Source organism: Rutidosis leptorrhynchoides, chromosome 3 (genome assembly GCF_046630445.1).
Source record: "Rutidosis leptorrhynchoides isolate AG116_Rl617_1_P2 chromosome 3, CSIRO_AGI_Rlap_v1, whole genome shotgun sequence".
NCBI classification, from domain to species: domain Eukaryota; kingdom Viridiplantae; phylum Streptophyta; class Magnoliopsida; order Asterales; family Asteraceae; genus Rutidosis; species Rutidosis leptorrhynchoides.
In genome coordinates, this window is record NC_092335.1 from 537,025,095 (window position 1) to 537,039,907 (window position 14,813).

The 14,813-nt window shown below is 31.3% G+C and overlaps 2 long non-coding RNA genes across 5 annotated transcripts; both read right to left on the minus strand.

The window, feature by feature from the left end:
- Nucleotides 1-846: 846 nt before the first annotated feature.
- LOC139898437 (uncharacterized) lies at nucleotides 847-3,051 on the minus strand. Of its 2 annotated transcripts, XR_011777011.1 has the most exons (4): nucleotides 2,992-3,051; nucleotides 2,655-2,900; nucleotides 1,256-1,438; nucleotides 847-1,172 (listed from the first exon to the last, which is right to left on the minus strand). It is a non-coding gene; the product is annotated as an uncharacterized lncRNA (long non-coding RNA). The 2 variants fall into 2 exon arrangements; XR_011777010.1 differs by lacking the exons at nucleotides 847-1,172; nucleotides 1,256-1,438 and having other exon boundaries at nucleotides 2,613-2,900.
- Nucleotides 3,052-3,115: 64 nt separating this feature from the next.
- On the minus strand, nucleotides 3,116-5,146 carry LOC139898438 (uncharacterized). Of its 3 annotated transcripts, none has more exons than XR_011777013.1 (6): nucleotides 4,975-5,146; nucleotides 3,967-4,040; nucleotides 3,815-3,891; nucleotides 3,453-3,537; nucleotides 3,295-3,369; nucleotides 3,116-3,218 (listed from the first exon to the last, which is right to left on the minus strand). It is a non-coding gene; the product is annotated as an uncharacterized lncRNA (long non-coding RNA). The 3 variants fall into 3 exon arrangements; XR_011777014.1 differs by lacking the exon at nucleotides 4,975-5,146 and adding an exon at nucleotides 4,639-4,696; XR_011777012.1 differs by lacking the exons at nucleotides 3,815-3,891; nucleotides 3,967-4,040; nucleotides 4,975-5,146 and adding an exon at nucleotides 3,706-3,750 and having other exon boundaries at nucleotides 3,117-3,218.
- Between the last annotated feature and the right edge of the window lie 9,667 nt (nucleotides 5,147-14,813).

Sequence of the window (14,813 nt, forward strand, 5' to 3'; positions counted from 1 at the left end):
GGAGGCTCAACCTTGATAGGTTGCCAATTTGGACATATCAGAATGCCCGTCCTGCTGCATTCATCGACAAGACATTGACCATTTACGTGTTCATAAAGAGTAGATATGTGGTGCCAATATGGAGAAGTTTTCTTAGTTGGTGGAACATGCCAGATGCGACACCGAATGGAGTAAAGAGCGTGTTAAGCTCGCGGCAAACTTTTCTGCAGGTTCGAATATATATTAAGGGGTGTTTGGAAATGTGTTTTGATAGTGATTATTTAATTATTGCGTTTTGAAATCATAAATAATTAGTTTTAGTGTTTGGTAAACAGATGATAATAATTGATTATTCACATTTCTTAGACTCCAAAACGTGAAAATCCGAAAGTGATGGGAGGGTTACTACATGAAATCGTGATTCTCAAAAATAATTTTTCACCATTTAATTTTCTATTATGGCCAGACAAAAACTTCGTAACTCTATTTTGTATACTTTATTCTACTGTATCTATATATCGATATGGAGTATATATGTTGAGTTCTTTTTAATCAGTTGATTTTTTCAATTTCTATGTGAATTTATATATTAAGTACTAAATTTATAAATTTATCCTCCGTATGTATGTAATTTATGTAAATATTTGTTTACCGGTATTTGTTTTTATCATATCATTCATATTTATATTTATTTGTATTAAAAGAAGGGTCTTTTGGTCATTTTATTACTAGTTAAGTTATCAAATAATATGATTTCCAAAACTCTCATAAACTGATTATTTGATTATGATGTTATCAAACTGCATAATCAAATCCAAACACCATTAATTTAAACCACGTTTTGATACAGCTGATTATTTGATTATCAGTTTTCAAAACACATAATCATTTTTCAAAACGCAAATCCAAACACCCCCTAAATAAGATTAATAATCTTGCTTCACGATTCGTTTTGTTATTGACTATGGGCAATATGTGGAAGTGGAGAAATAAACTTATCCACACTACACTTTGAAATCAAACCCGAAGCAACTTTTGGATAATGGTTTATAGCACATAGTAGGTACCAACCAACCAACTACAACAATATTTTTTCATTTTACCAATTAAATGCATACCTCCGAAAGGATACAAGTGAAAGTACCCATATGGCACTACTTAACCAACTTGTTTCTTTTATATGCAATCCAAACCTGAAAAAAACATAGATTTGAAATATTATACCAGTAGTAAGTACTTAACTGAAGGATGAAAATATTGATGAATGGGAACGTACCAACAATACAACATTATTGTACCACCACCACTAGCACCTCTTCCTACACAAGTTTCATTTTTCGCATCGGTGGTTCTCATTGAATTCAGCATATCACCATGACACCATATGTTGTACGGTTGTACCATGAACACCTTCAATTGCTTGTATGAATGAAAATGTCATTGCTCCAGTTGTAGTCACCTTTGATAAAATTATAAAAATAAAAATAAATAAATAATACGTAAATAAATAATAATAATAATAATAATAATAATAATAATAATAATAATAATAATAATAATAATAATAATAATAATAATAATAATAATAATAATAATAATAATAATAATAATAATAATAATAATAATAATAATAATAATAATAATAATAATAATAATAATAATAATAATAATAATAATAATAATAATAATAATAATAATAATAATAATAATAATAATAATAAAATGCATATGTGAATTTAGCAGATTTAAAAAGAAAAAATTTAAGTTGTGATAACATTCTGTAATATTCATGACAAGCGGCAAAAGGAGATGGTTAATAAGCCAAAATGGGTTCAGCTACAATGGGTTCAATCTTATTACTGAGAAAATAAGGCGTGTGGTCAAGTTTGCTTTCCCACAAACATTTTGGTAACATTACTTTTTATAAAAGTTGTATTTACATTCAGAAAGCAGGTTCTACCAAACAACCCAACTGATCAGAAAGGTATTTCAACTAAACAACCCAATTAATAACTTTTGAGAGGATGACAAACAACTTTAAGAAATCAAACAGTTTTATCACATCGAATTAAAAGGTTAAATACACCACTAGTTTTTTATGTATTTGTTTAGAAGGATATAGAACAAATAAAAATGCATTATGAAATGTACAGGTGACAATGTTTCTTTCCATAAACTAGTGCCTCGTGTAACTCTCTTCTTTATAACTCAAAAGAGTAACTCATAACACTAAAATGTGACGCCTGGTTTTCCCTCGAATTCAGTAACACTCTTGACATATTTAACATAGAAATCAAGCTATATTAGAATAGTTATAGGCTTTCTGGTACATACAATTCTCGTCATTCGCTCTAAAAAATATATATCACATGACATATCTTAGGCACTAACATTCTCAGAGATCCTATTAAGATATATACATTTCAACAAACAAATATCGATGCTAAAAACCGTTAAAAGGAACAGTTTATTTTGGATAACGGTATCAGATTCCTCCGATAGATCCTGACATCAGACCTAGCTACTATGCTAATGCCCATGCATACTCACCCTTACAAAGATTCGTGTACTCGCTAATCGCTAATACAATACAGAACGTACATGTCATCTCACTAGCAATTAAACTCAACACATGATTAATAACCATACCAGTAGCAGGATTGTAAATGTCATACCAATATTTTTAGTCATGCTCTTCTCCAAATAGAGTAAGAATTAACAAAGCAAGTAGACATCAGCCTAACAGCCAAACTAAAACCACATGTCAAATTCATTACCACCAAACATAAACACATACAATTATGTTTCATTTATCATCCTCTTCTTCATTATCATCCAGCGTCAATCAAGTCTATTCTTCCCAGAATTCAGAATCGCCGTACTCTGCAAAAACTTCTTCTTCCTAACTACTTTCAGTTTCTCTACAAAAGCAAATAAAAATTTATGATTTATGATTAAATAGTACCAAGTATATATAAGTAAAAATGAGTTTATTAAAATTAATAATAATACCTTTCTACCAGCTGGAAAAAGATTAGATGCTTTGTCCCGTTTAGAAAAAAAAAAAAAAAAAAAACCGCATGGGTACTGCGAAATTACAAATTAATTTGGTCAGTACTCTATAAAATGTAAATAACATATAAAAAAAAAGTAATATAATTTGATTAGTAATCCTACTCTGAGTTAATAGAACCCTGTGGCGTGTCATATTTGTACACTTCAAAGACACTTTTGTCTACCTGAAATTGAAATCTTGTAGTATTAGCTAACACACAAAAAGTAGATAGATGATGATTATGATTTAACATGAGTTACCAGATTCAGATATGTGCCAAACGCCGTAACGAAGTCAACTTCCAACTCAAAAGCGTCTACCGAGCCTTCCCAAGTCTACAATTGTATTGATTTAATGTATAAATATAAAAAGATAAAAAATTTATAGATCTAACTTAGAAAAGTTAACATTTTTTTACCGAGATCTTCTTTCCATATTTCTGGTTAAGATCTTCACGAAATTCTTTCCAGTTAGAGGGTTTGATTTCCAGATAAGGTGTTAACCTAAAAAATAATAAACAAATAAAGAGTTGACTATTAATATTGATACGGAGTAGTTTATTTATATTTATATTCATATTTATTTATATTTATTTATAATTAAACTAAACTTTAAAATGTTTGTATTTAATCTTTAATATTTAATAGACTACGGAGTATTTGGGAAAGAACCTTAAAGCGTCTCCAACATCGTTGTCTGCACATTCTAAGAGCCAACAACAACTTATGTTAGAAAATAATTTACGGAAAGAAATTAGTTTAGTGTTAGTAAATTATTTACCAGTGCTGTATGGTTGCTTGTTGGAAAAAACGATCCAATAAGGCATTCGGTCCTTCCGCCAGTAGATATAGATCGATCTATATGAGTAATTAATAATTAATACCCGGTAGCAAGTAAATATCTTTTACTGCCTAAAGTTTTTTAGTTGCTACCTTCGCATCCCACAAGTTGAGGGATAGTTCTTGCTGGTTCACATAATCCGGATTGTCAGGATAATTCAACCCTACTGATAGTAGAAGTTTTGTTATTATCTTGCATTAAAAAAAAAAAAAAAAAAAAAAAAAAAAAAAAAAAACATTAATAATAATAATAATAATAATAATAATAATAATAATAATAATAATAATAATAATAATAATAATAATAATAATAATAATAATAATAATAATAATAATAATAATAATAATAATAATAATAATAATAATAATAATAATAATAATAATAATAATAATAATAATAATAATAATAATAATAATAATAATAATAATAATAATAATAATAATAATAATAATAATAATAATAATAATAATAATAATAATAATAATAATAATAATAATAATAATAATAATAATAATAATAATAATAATAATAATAATAATAATAATAATAATAATAATAATAATAATAATAATAATAATAATAATAATAATAATAATAATAATAATAATAATAATAATAATAATAATAATAATAATAATAATAATAATAATAATAATAATAATAATAATAATAATAATAATAATAATAATAATAATAATAATAATAATAATGATGGTCGATAAAAACTTACGATTGTATAATAATGATGGTCGATAAAAACTTACGATTGTAAACTGTAACATCTCCACTTATTTTATAATAGAGCCCATGTTTGAAGTTCTGATTAAGAAAATGGGTTATACTACAAAAATAAAAGTAAAAGTAAATCATACGAAAATAATCTTCATTTTGATCCAAAAAAATTAATATAGAATTTTTTTTTTTGGAAAAGCAACATATTATTAAAACTCAAATGCCAGTACAGAAGGAGAGCTGCAAATATAACAGCCTCAAATACACGAAAAGCCGCAATACATAATAGCATACACACACAACAAATCTACACACTACAAATCAAAAAACACACACAATTATACTGAACGAAACAAGTTATAACTCACCAACCGAAATGTGAATTCGAGTTTTCGTCAACAATCATCTTCAATTGCGAACCTAAATACATGAGAGAAGTGATTATAATTGTGGTATTATATAAGATTGAAGTTAAATCATTCAGCTTTTCAAAAATTAAAAAGAGTAAGAACAAATTTTTTATTTGAATAGGGTGACATGAAATGTTGACTTTGGACTTGTTCAACTATGAGTTGAAGGACTGTAAAACTGAGTAGCATGAGTAAGAGCCATATATAGTGACTAGCTTAGTACGTAATACTTGTGACTAATTGTTTTTGTGTGTGGAAGTCTCGGTTTGACTTGGGTGGGATTTTATCGTCGACCTGCATCCTCCAAATGGCCTTCACGGCTAGATATGGATAGATTGCATCCAACAAGTATACATAAATGATTCACTTCACGTGAGTCGGCATATTCGACCATTAATGCAACCTTGGTTCTTTCGAGCTTCCTGACCAAATGATGGTGGACTGTTAAATTAAACCGAATACCAGAACACAAACACTAAATCCAATCAACCAAAAACTTAATCAACTTCAAACAATGAATTACAAGAACTTATAAAGAAGTAGTGACTTAAAGTCACAATCTGCAACGATTCTTCAATGAACAAAATAACACGATTAAGAAGAAGAAACAAGAACTATATGAACAACATGAAAATTCGCGAATTTTGGTGTGAACTGATAGGAGCAGTTTGCTTCTTTTTTTGTTGTGTAGAACCCTAAATACGATGGGGGTTAAATAATATGAGCCAACCCAACTTAGGCCCTTCTAGAATAGACAAAATAGGAAAGCCAGCTCATTCTTTCTGGAGTACAGCAACATCCACCAAGATATCTTTCCAGCTTACACCTTTAGCCCCTTAACAAGTATTCAGTGGCAGAGGCAGTCCCAAAAAAACAACTGAAAAAAAACAAAACATAAATTAAATAACAAAGAAAGACTTTCAAGGAAAAGATTGATCAATCAACCTGTGATTTTAACACCCTCCCTCAATCTTATCCTTGAAACAATCTAATAAACCCAATTTCTGATATAGAGCTATATGCTGCAGTTTTGGAAGGCCTCTTGTAAATATATCTGCAATCTGATTAGAGGTGTCAATATATTTAGTTTCAATTACCCCAGACACACATTTTTCTCTAACCACGTGGACGTCTGTTTCAAAATGTTTTGACCTCTCATGAAAGACAGGGTTTGCACCTAGTAAGAGAGCAGATGTGTTGTCACACATTAGACTTACAGGTAAAAGATTGTTTAGACCAAAATCAGACAAGAGTTTTAACACCCAAACAATTTCACAGGTAGTATCAGCTAAGGCTCTATACTCAGATTCTGTGGAGGATCTAGAAACAGTTGCCTGTTTCTTACTTTTCCATGACACATGAGAACCACAAAGGAATAAAGAGTATCCAGTAACAGACCTCCTATTTAGTAAACACTTACCCCAATCAGCATCAAAATAAGCAGTTAATGAGAACACATCTGAAGATTTAGCTATGTGAATACCTTTTCCTGGAGATCCTTTTAGATATCTCAAAACTCTGAAGGCAGCTTTAACATGGGATTCTAAGGGAGCATGCATGTGTTGGCTTAGGGTTTGTACAGAGTAGGATATATCCAGTCTGGTGTGAGTGAGATAAATGAGCTTTCCAATTAACTTTTGGTATTCTGTTATGTTAGGGACCAATTGGTCATGCTCAATTGCATCAGAGGCCAAAATAGTGTTAACTTCAAGAGGAGTATTGATGGGTTTACACCCTAGCATACCAAACTCACTTAAAAGATCCAAGCAGTATTTTCTTTGAGACAGACACAATCCATCTTTGGTTTTGACAACTTCAATTCCAAGAAAATATTTCAATTCACCTAGGTCTTTGATCATAAATTTGGTTTTTAAGAACAGTTTCACCTTTTCAACTTCATTAACATTATTCCCAGTTATGATGATATCATCAACATACACAAGCAGGGCTATAAAAATAGAATCTTTTGAAAAAGTATAAAGGGAATAATCATTGATACTTTGTTGAAAACCATACTCGGTAAGAGAAGCAGTTAGTTTTTCATTCCACATTCTGGGAGCTTGTTTAAGACCATACAAAGACTTAGTTAGTTTGCAAACTTTTGTTTCATTTTCAGGAAAAAAAACCTTGGGGTAATGACATGTAAACATCTTCAACTAAGTCACCATATAGGAAGGCATTATTAATGTCAAGTTGATAGCATGTCCAGCCATATTGAACAGACAGGTTTAAAAAGCATCTAACAGTTACCATTTTAGCCACAGGACTGAAGGTCTCTTCATAGTCAACACCTTCTCTTTGACTATATCCCTTAGCCACCAGTCTAGCCTTATACCTTTCTATTTCACCACTAGACTTATATTTAATTTTATATATCCACTTGCATCCTATTTGTTTTCTACCAACAGGTAAATCAGTAATGACCCAAGTATTATTTCTGTTAAGGGCTTCCATCTCATCATTCATAGCCTCAACCCAATTCTGGTCTTTACAAGCCTCATAGTAAGACTCAGGTTCCTTAGAATTTTCCAGATTAGACACAAGACACATAAAGTCAGCATTAATGTGAGAGTAGTTACAATAATTGGACACAGGGTACCTCACATTACTTTTAATCACATAATCATTATACTTAGAAGGAAAGAACTTAGCCCTAGCAGACCTTCTTAACTCCCCCCCATCATCTGTGTTGTCTTGGGAACCATCAGTATTTGTTTCAGAATTGCCCTCAGGGTTTGGACTAGATGAACTAGGATCTTGAGAGATAGGGGTATCAGATTCATCAGAATTATCTGATGACCCGTGATCACGGCCCCTTTCCTCATCAGTTGTTTCTCCCCCTTCATCATTGGGACTTGGAGAGCTAATGGGCTTTTCAAAAAAGTTATCAAAAAAGTTCAAATGAGTAACAAAATCTGACTCTGACTCTTCTAAGACAGTTTTATTTTTTGTTTTGAAAGGAAAAATAGTTTCATAAAATTTAACATCTCTTGAAAAAAATATATTATTGTTTTCCAAACTTAACAATTTGTAACCCTTTTTCTCATTTGAGTACCCTAACAAAACACATTTTTCAGATTTTTTAGAAAACTTATCAAAATCATTTAATATAACAGAAAAACATAAACACCCAAAAGCTCTTAAAAGAGAGAGACTAGGTTTAGACTTGTAAACCATTTCAAAAGGAGACTTTCCAAGCAACACAGATGAAGGTAGCCTGTTAATCAAGAAGGTTGCAGTTAGAACACATTCACACCAATATATAAGAGGTAAACCACTTTGAAACAATAATGATCTAGCAACATTAAGTAAATGTCTATGCTTTCTTTCCACAATACCATTTTGTTGAAGGGTGTAAACACAGGAGGTCTGGTGTATAATGCCATTTTCTTTACAAAAATGTTCATTTTATGATTAACAAATTCAGACCCATTGTCACTTCTGAAAACTTTGACACTTTTATCAAACTGAGTTTTTAACATTTTATAAAAGGTTTCCAGATTTTCAAAGACTTCATCTTTTGATTTAAGCAGATATAACCACACAGCCCTAGAGTAGTCATCAACTACAGTAAGAAAGTATTTGTAACCTTGCCTACTGACAACTCTATAAGGGCCCCAGACATCAAGGTGAACAAGGTCACCAACAGAAACAGATTTATGGTCACTTATTGGAAAGGGTTCCCTTGATTGTTTTGCCTTATGGCAAATATCACATACACTATCAACAGTACTAGGATTGACCCCAATCTGATCCTTAAGAATACCTAAGACCTGACTTGCAGGGTATCCTAGTCTACAATGCCACAAATTAGCAGAAGCATTACATACAGAACTCATGTTTGGACTGATACCTTGTATACAGTTAAACATGTAAAGACCATTATTCTCATTACCAATCCCCACAATCTTCTTTAGAGTCAAATCCTGAATGTAACAGAACTTAGCATCAAAACCAACAAACATATTGCAATCCTTTAAAAGTTTACTTACAGATAATAAACTGACCCTATACTCAGGTATAATTAAGACACCAAACAGAGTGATGCTTTTGGACAGTTTAAGATTGCCAATTTTAGTTATTTTAGCACAAGTTCCATTAGGATGACTGACAGTTAGATTTAAGTGAGACACATCATAAACATTTATCAACTCATTACAGTCACCTGTCATGTGTTGAGTTGCACCAGAATCAATGATCCAGCCTTTAGTGGGTTTGTTTTTAAAAACATTGGAGGATTTAAAGAACTTATTGAAGTTGGAATTGAAAAAAGTATTGTAGTTAACAATGGTACCTGCCATATTGGCCTGGACATTTCCATTAACAGACTGGTCCTTTATTAAATCCATAAGTTTGTTAATTTGATCAGCAGAAAAGGGCATAGCAGCATTCACATTAGAAGCACTCTGCACAGTATTGTAACTAGAACCAGACTTGTTATTAGAGTTACCAAAGTTTCCAGTGTTCCCAGTTCTTTTAACCCACCCAGGTGGATAGCCAACAATTTCATAACATCTCTCAATGGTGTGACCACTCCTTTGACACTTAGAACATTTTAGGTTAGAGTTAGGAGTATTTCCAATTCTTCTTTTATTATCAAAGGTTTTAGTAACAAGAAAAGCAGAACTTTGACCTTTATTACCAATATTGACATTAGATGAAATTCTGTGAGACTCTTCTCTAGAAATGATAGCAAAAGCACTTTTAATGCTAGGTAAAGGTTCTCTACTTAAAATGTTACTTCTTATGGAAGAAAAGGACTCATTTAACCCCATCAGAAATTGCATTAATTTTATCAAATCATTATGTGCCTTATATTCTTTATTCGCATCACAAACACAAGAGGGTAATTTAGCTAAAGCATCAAATTGTTTCCAAAGGGCATTCATGTTATGATAATAATCAGACACGGAAGAACTACCTTAAGTTAAAGAGTTTATTTTATGGTGAAAATTATAAGTAATAGACCCATCAATTTTGTCATAGGTTTCTTTAAGTTCTTCCCACACAATTTGAGCAGATTGAGAAAAAACTTGACCAGAATACAACTCTTCAGATATAGAATTTAAAATCCAAGACAAAACCACAGAATTACATCTTTCCCATTGCCTTATTAGTACTTCATCAGTAGTATGTTTCACACATGTGCCATTTATAAATCCAGTTTTATTTTTAGTCTGCAAGGCAAGTAACATGGCCATACTCCAAACATTGTAGTTCTCTGTTCCTTTAAGTTTTAAGGAAATTAGAGCAGTGGTACTAGTGTCACTAGCATGCAAATATAATGGGTCTCCAAAGTCAAGATCACTCACTTGAGTGAACTTGGACCCTTCTCCACGCTCATTAACCATAATATAACAAGCAGATAACTCACGATGCAAGCAGAACCACACAAGAGGCACAAAGACACAAAAAGAAAAGCAGTTAAGAAAATAAAGAATACTAGTACAGCAAAAGTAATAGAAAACAATCAAGCTACCTGCAACGTTTAGAAAGCAGACAAAGTAATAAATATGATAGACACAATACAGAACAGAGTTATAGAATCTAGAAGGGGTCCCTTCTAGACAACTCCAATGGCAGCAAGAATCAAGCCTATGAAGCTGTTAAAGCCAGGGTTTCACACCAATTCAGTTGGTAGATCAAGGATAACAAGCTTCGCTTAAAACTCACGAGCAGACTCAGATTAGAGGAAAATGAAAAAAGACTTACAGTGATAATGAGAACAAGAACAAAGAGATCACAAAAACAGCAACGGAAGACAAAATAAACCTCAGTATTACCTAAGAGAAGCGAGTGTGAGTCACAGGTCAGCCACGGATCAAAAAGACAGCGAATTCCCAAATTAATTGGAAACCCTAGATTGCCAGATGAGCGAATTAACCACAAGCGTATCCAATAGCTCTGATACCATGTTAAATTAAACCGAATACCAGAACACAAACACTAAATCCAATCAACCAAAAACTTAATCAACTTCAAACAATGAATTACAAGAACTTATAAAGAAGTAGTGACTTAAAGTCACAATCTGCAACGATTCTTCAATGAACAAAATAACACAATTAAGAAGAAGAAACAAGAACTATATGAACAATATGAAAATTCGCGAATTTTGGTGTGAACTGTTAGGAGCAGTTTGCTTCTTTTTTTGTTGTGTAGAACCCTAAATACGATGGGGGTTAAATAATATGAGCCAACCCAACTTAGGCCCTTCTAGAATAGACAAAATAGGAAAGCCAACTCATTCTTTCTGGAGTACAGCAACATCCACCAAGATATCTTTCCAGCTTACACCTTTAGCCCCTTAACAAGTATTCAGTGGCAGAGGCAGTCCCAAAAAAACAACTGAAAAAAAACAAAACATAAATTAAATAAAAAAGAAAGACTTTCAAGGAAAAGATTGATCAATCAACCTGTGATTTTAACATGGACTGCACCGACATCCAAGAGAGAGATTACTGCCACTCCCTTCGATGAAAAGGCTATGTTAGAAAGCACCAATGAAAATAACTCCAACCTCACTAGCCATGATAACTCGCCCACTGTGATTGGCCATCAGTGAATGAAAATAAAGCTGATCGAGCAATATCCATGTATACAAGGCCTTCCTTTGAGGATCCATAAAATGTATACATGAATATTGCTTCAGAGATCATCGTCATCGTCATAACAGCCTCTAGTAGCTCAAAACCCTCATACATTGCCAACTCCTTGTAATAATCACGTGGAAGTCCAACAAGAATTGCTGCCCCATCACCGGTGCCTATTTCACATCCATAAGCAACTCTATGCGACATACGCGCCAACATCTCAATTCCATCAGTAAGTAACCACTGGTACTTCAGCTTCGGCATGCATCCTTATCAAATTTCGGATCATATAAATCTAGTGGCTTCTCAGGCACTAACGACAAATTAGACCTAACTACCACTCTTCTCAACACCTTCGGGTCACATCTAGGACTATCCGCTTTCAAATTCTGTAGTGTCACAACCCGACCCGAATCCCTCAAACAACTTACTCGTAAAACAAATAATCAACATATTTATGTGTGTGTGTGTGTGTGTGTGTATGTTTTTGATAAACTGAAATCCTAAATAAAGGGGTAAACCTAACCAAATCTGATAATGCTAAAAACGAACATATATTTCATAGCATTATTCCTCAAGAAAGACAAGCTTTTAGTTGCAATTGTTCTATTTACAAGTGATATTCGTTTAAATAATAAAAGGTGAAGACAAAAGACAGATTCGACGAATTGAAGACGCAAACGACCAAAAAGCTCAAAAGTACAAAAGACAATCAAAGAGGTTCCAATTATTGATAAGAAACGTCTCGAAATTACAAGAGTACAAGATTCAAAACGCAAAGTACAAGATATTAAATTGTACGCAAGGACGTTCGAAAATCCGGAACCGGGACATGAGTCAACTCTCAACGCTCGACGCAACGGACTAAAAATTACAAGTCAACTATGCACATAAATATAATATAATATTTAAATAATTCTTATAATTATTTAATATATTATATTTATATTTAAACCGTCGGTAAACAAAGAGCCAAACTCCTCTGAGCTGTAAAAGTAAACTCCGCGACTCGCGGAGTTTGAAGGCCAAAAAGGCCGCGAGTCGCGGAGCCCCCAGTTTTGAAACTCCCTATAAAGCAAACCGAAATCTGATCATTTTCATCATCTTTTTCTTCTTCTTCTCATACGTAAAATATATATATATATATATATATATTTATAATTTATATTTTAATTTTAATTATAATTCTAATAATAAGGGTATGTTAGCAATTGTTGTAAGGGTGTAAGTCGAAATTCTGTCCGTATAACGCTACGCTATTTTTAATCATTGTAAGTTATGTTCAACCTTTTTACATTAATGTCTCGTAGCTAAGTTATTATTATGCTTATTTAAAACGAAGTAATCATAATGTTGGGCTAATTACTAAAATTGGGTAATTGGGCTTTGTACCATAATTGGGGTTTGGACAAAAGAACGACACTTGTGGAAATTAGACTATTGACTATTAATGGGCTTTATATTTGTTTAACTAAATGATAGTTTGTTAATGTTAATATAAAGATTTACAATTGGGCGTCCCTATAAATTACCATATACACTCGATCGGACACGATGGACGGGGTATTTATATGTACGAATAATCGTTCATTTAACCGGACACGGGAATGGATTAATAGCCACTAGAATAATTAAAACAGGGGTGAAATTATGTACAAAGGACACTTGGTATAATTGATAACAAAATATTAAAACCTTGGGTTACACTCAGTCGACATCCTGGTGTAATTATTAAACAAAGTATTAAAATCTTGTTACAGTTTAAGTCCCCAATTAGTTGGAATATTTAACTTCGGGTATAAGGATAATTTGACGAGGACACTCGCACTTTATATTTATGACTGATGAACTGTTATGGACAAAAACCAGACGGACATATTAAATAATCCAGGACAAAGGACAATTAACCCATGGGCATAAAACTAAAATCAACACGTCAAACATCATGATTACGGAAGTTTAAATAAGCATAATTCTTTTATTTCATATTTAATTTCCTTTATTTTATATTTAATTGCACTTCTAATTATCGCATTTTTATTGTTATTGTATTTAATCGCACTTTTAATTATCGTACTTTTTAATTATCGCAAGTTTATTTTATCGCACTTTTATTATTCGCAATTTCATTTATCGTTATTTACTTCATGCTTTAATTTAAGTCTTGTATTTATTTTTAATATTTTACATTTGGTTTTAACTGCGACTAAAGTTTTAAAATCGACAAACCGGTCATTAAACGGTAAAAACCCCCCTTTATAATAATAATATTAATTATATATATGTATTTGTAGTTTTATAAAAGTAAACTAATATAGCGTTAAGCTTTGTTTAAAGATTTCCCTGTGGAACGAACCGGACTTACTAAAAAATACACTACTGTACGATTAGGTACACTGCCTATAAGTGTTGTAGCAAGGTTTAAGTATATCCATTCTATAAATAAATAAATATCTTGTGTAAAATTGTATCGTATTTAATAGTATTTTCTGCTAAAATTAATAACTATTTTATACCACTCCGCTACCGCATCAAGTATTTTTTTGGCGCCGCTGCCGGGGAACTCTCTTAAAAGCCGGAAGCGCAACGCTAATATAAAGAAGAAAAAAAAGATTTTTAGTTTACTTTTATTAAAATTCGTTTTTGTAAAAAAAAAAAAAAACGTTTTAAATATTCAAAAATATAAAAAGAAAAACAAAAATATAAATATTTTTAGGAGTTTGATAAATATTTAAGTTTTACAAAGTTTCTTTGTTTTTATAAAAACATAAGTTTTATTTAAGTATTTTGTTTTTATTTAAAAACATATAAATATAAAAAATATATATATATAAATCTAGTTTTAAGATTTTTATTTATAAAATTATAAAGTGATTCTATTTTTATTTAAGTTTTAAATATAAAGTTTTATTAATACACATATTTAAAAACAGAAAATAAAATAAATAAATAAATAAAGAAAAACGCGTCGAAGATTAAACTTGTCATCTGAATTTCTGAACCCCGCGAGTCGCGGGGTTTGATGCATTAAATACCGCAACTCGCCGAGGTATTCTGACACGCGACAGAAGCCCTAATCAGGCATTAATTACGGAGTTATTATTATTATTTATTAATTAAAACCCTAATTATGTTTTTAGTTTTTATTATTATTTTGTATATTTTGTTTAAATTAGTTTAATTAAATTGTAAAATTAGTAGTTT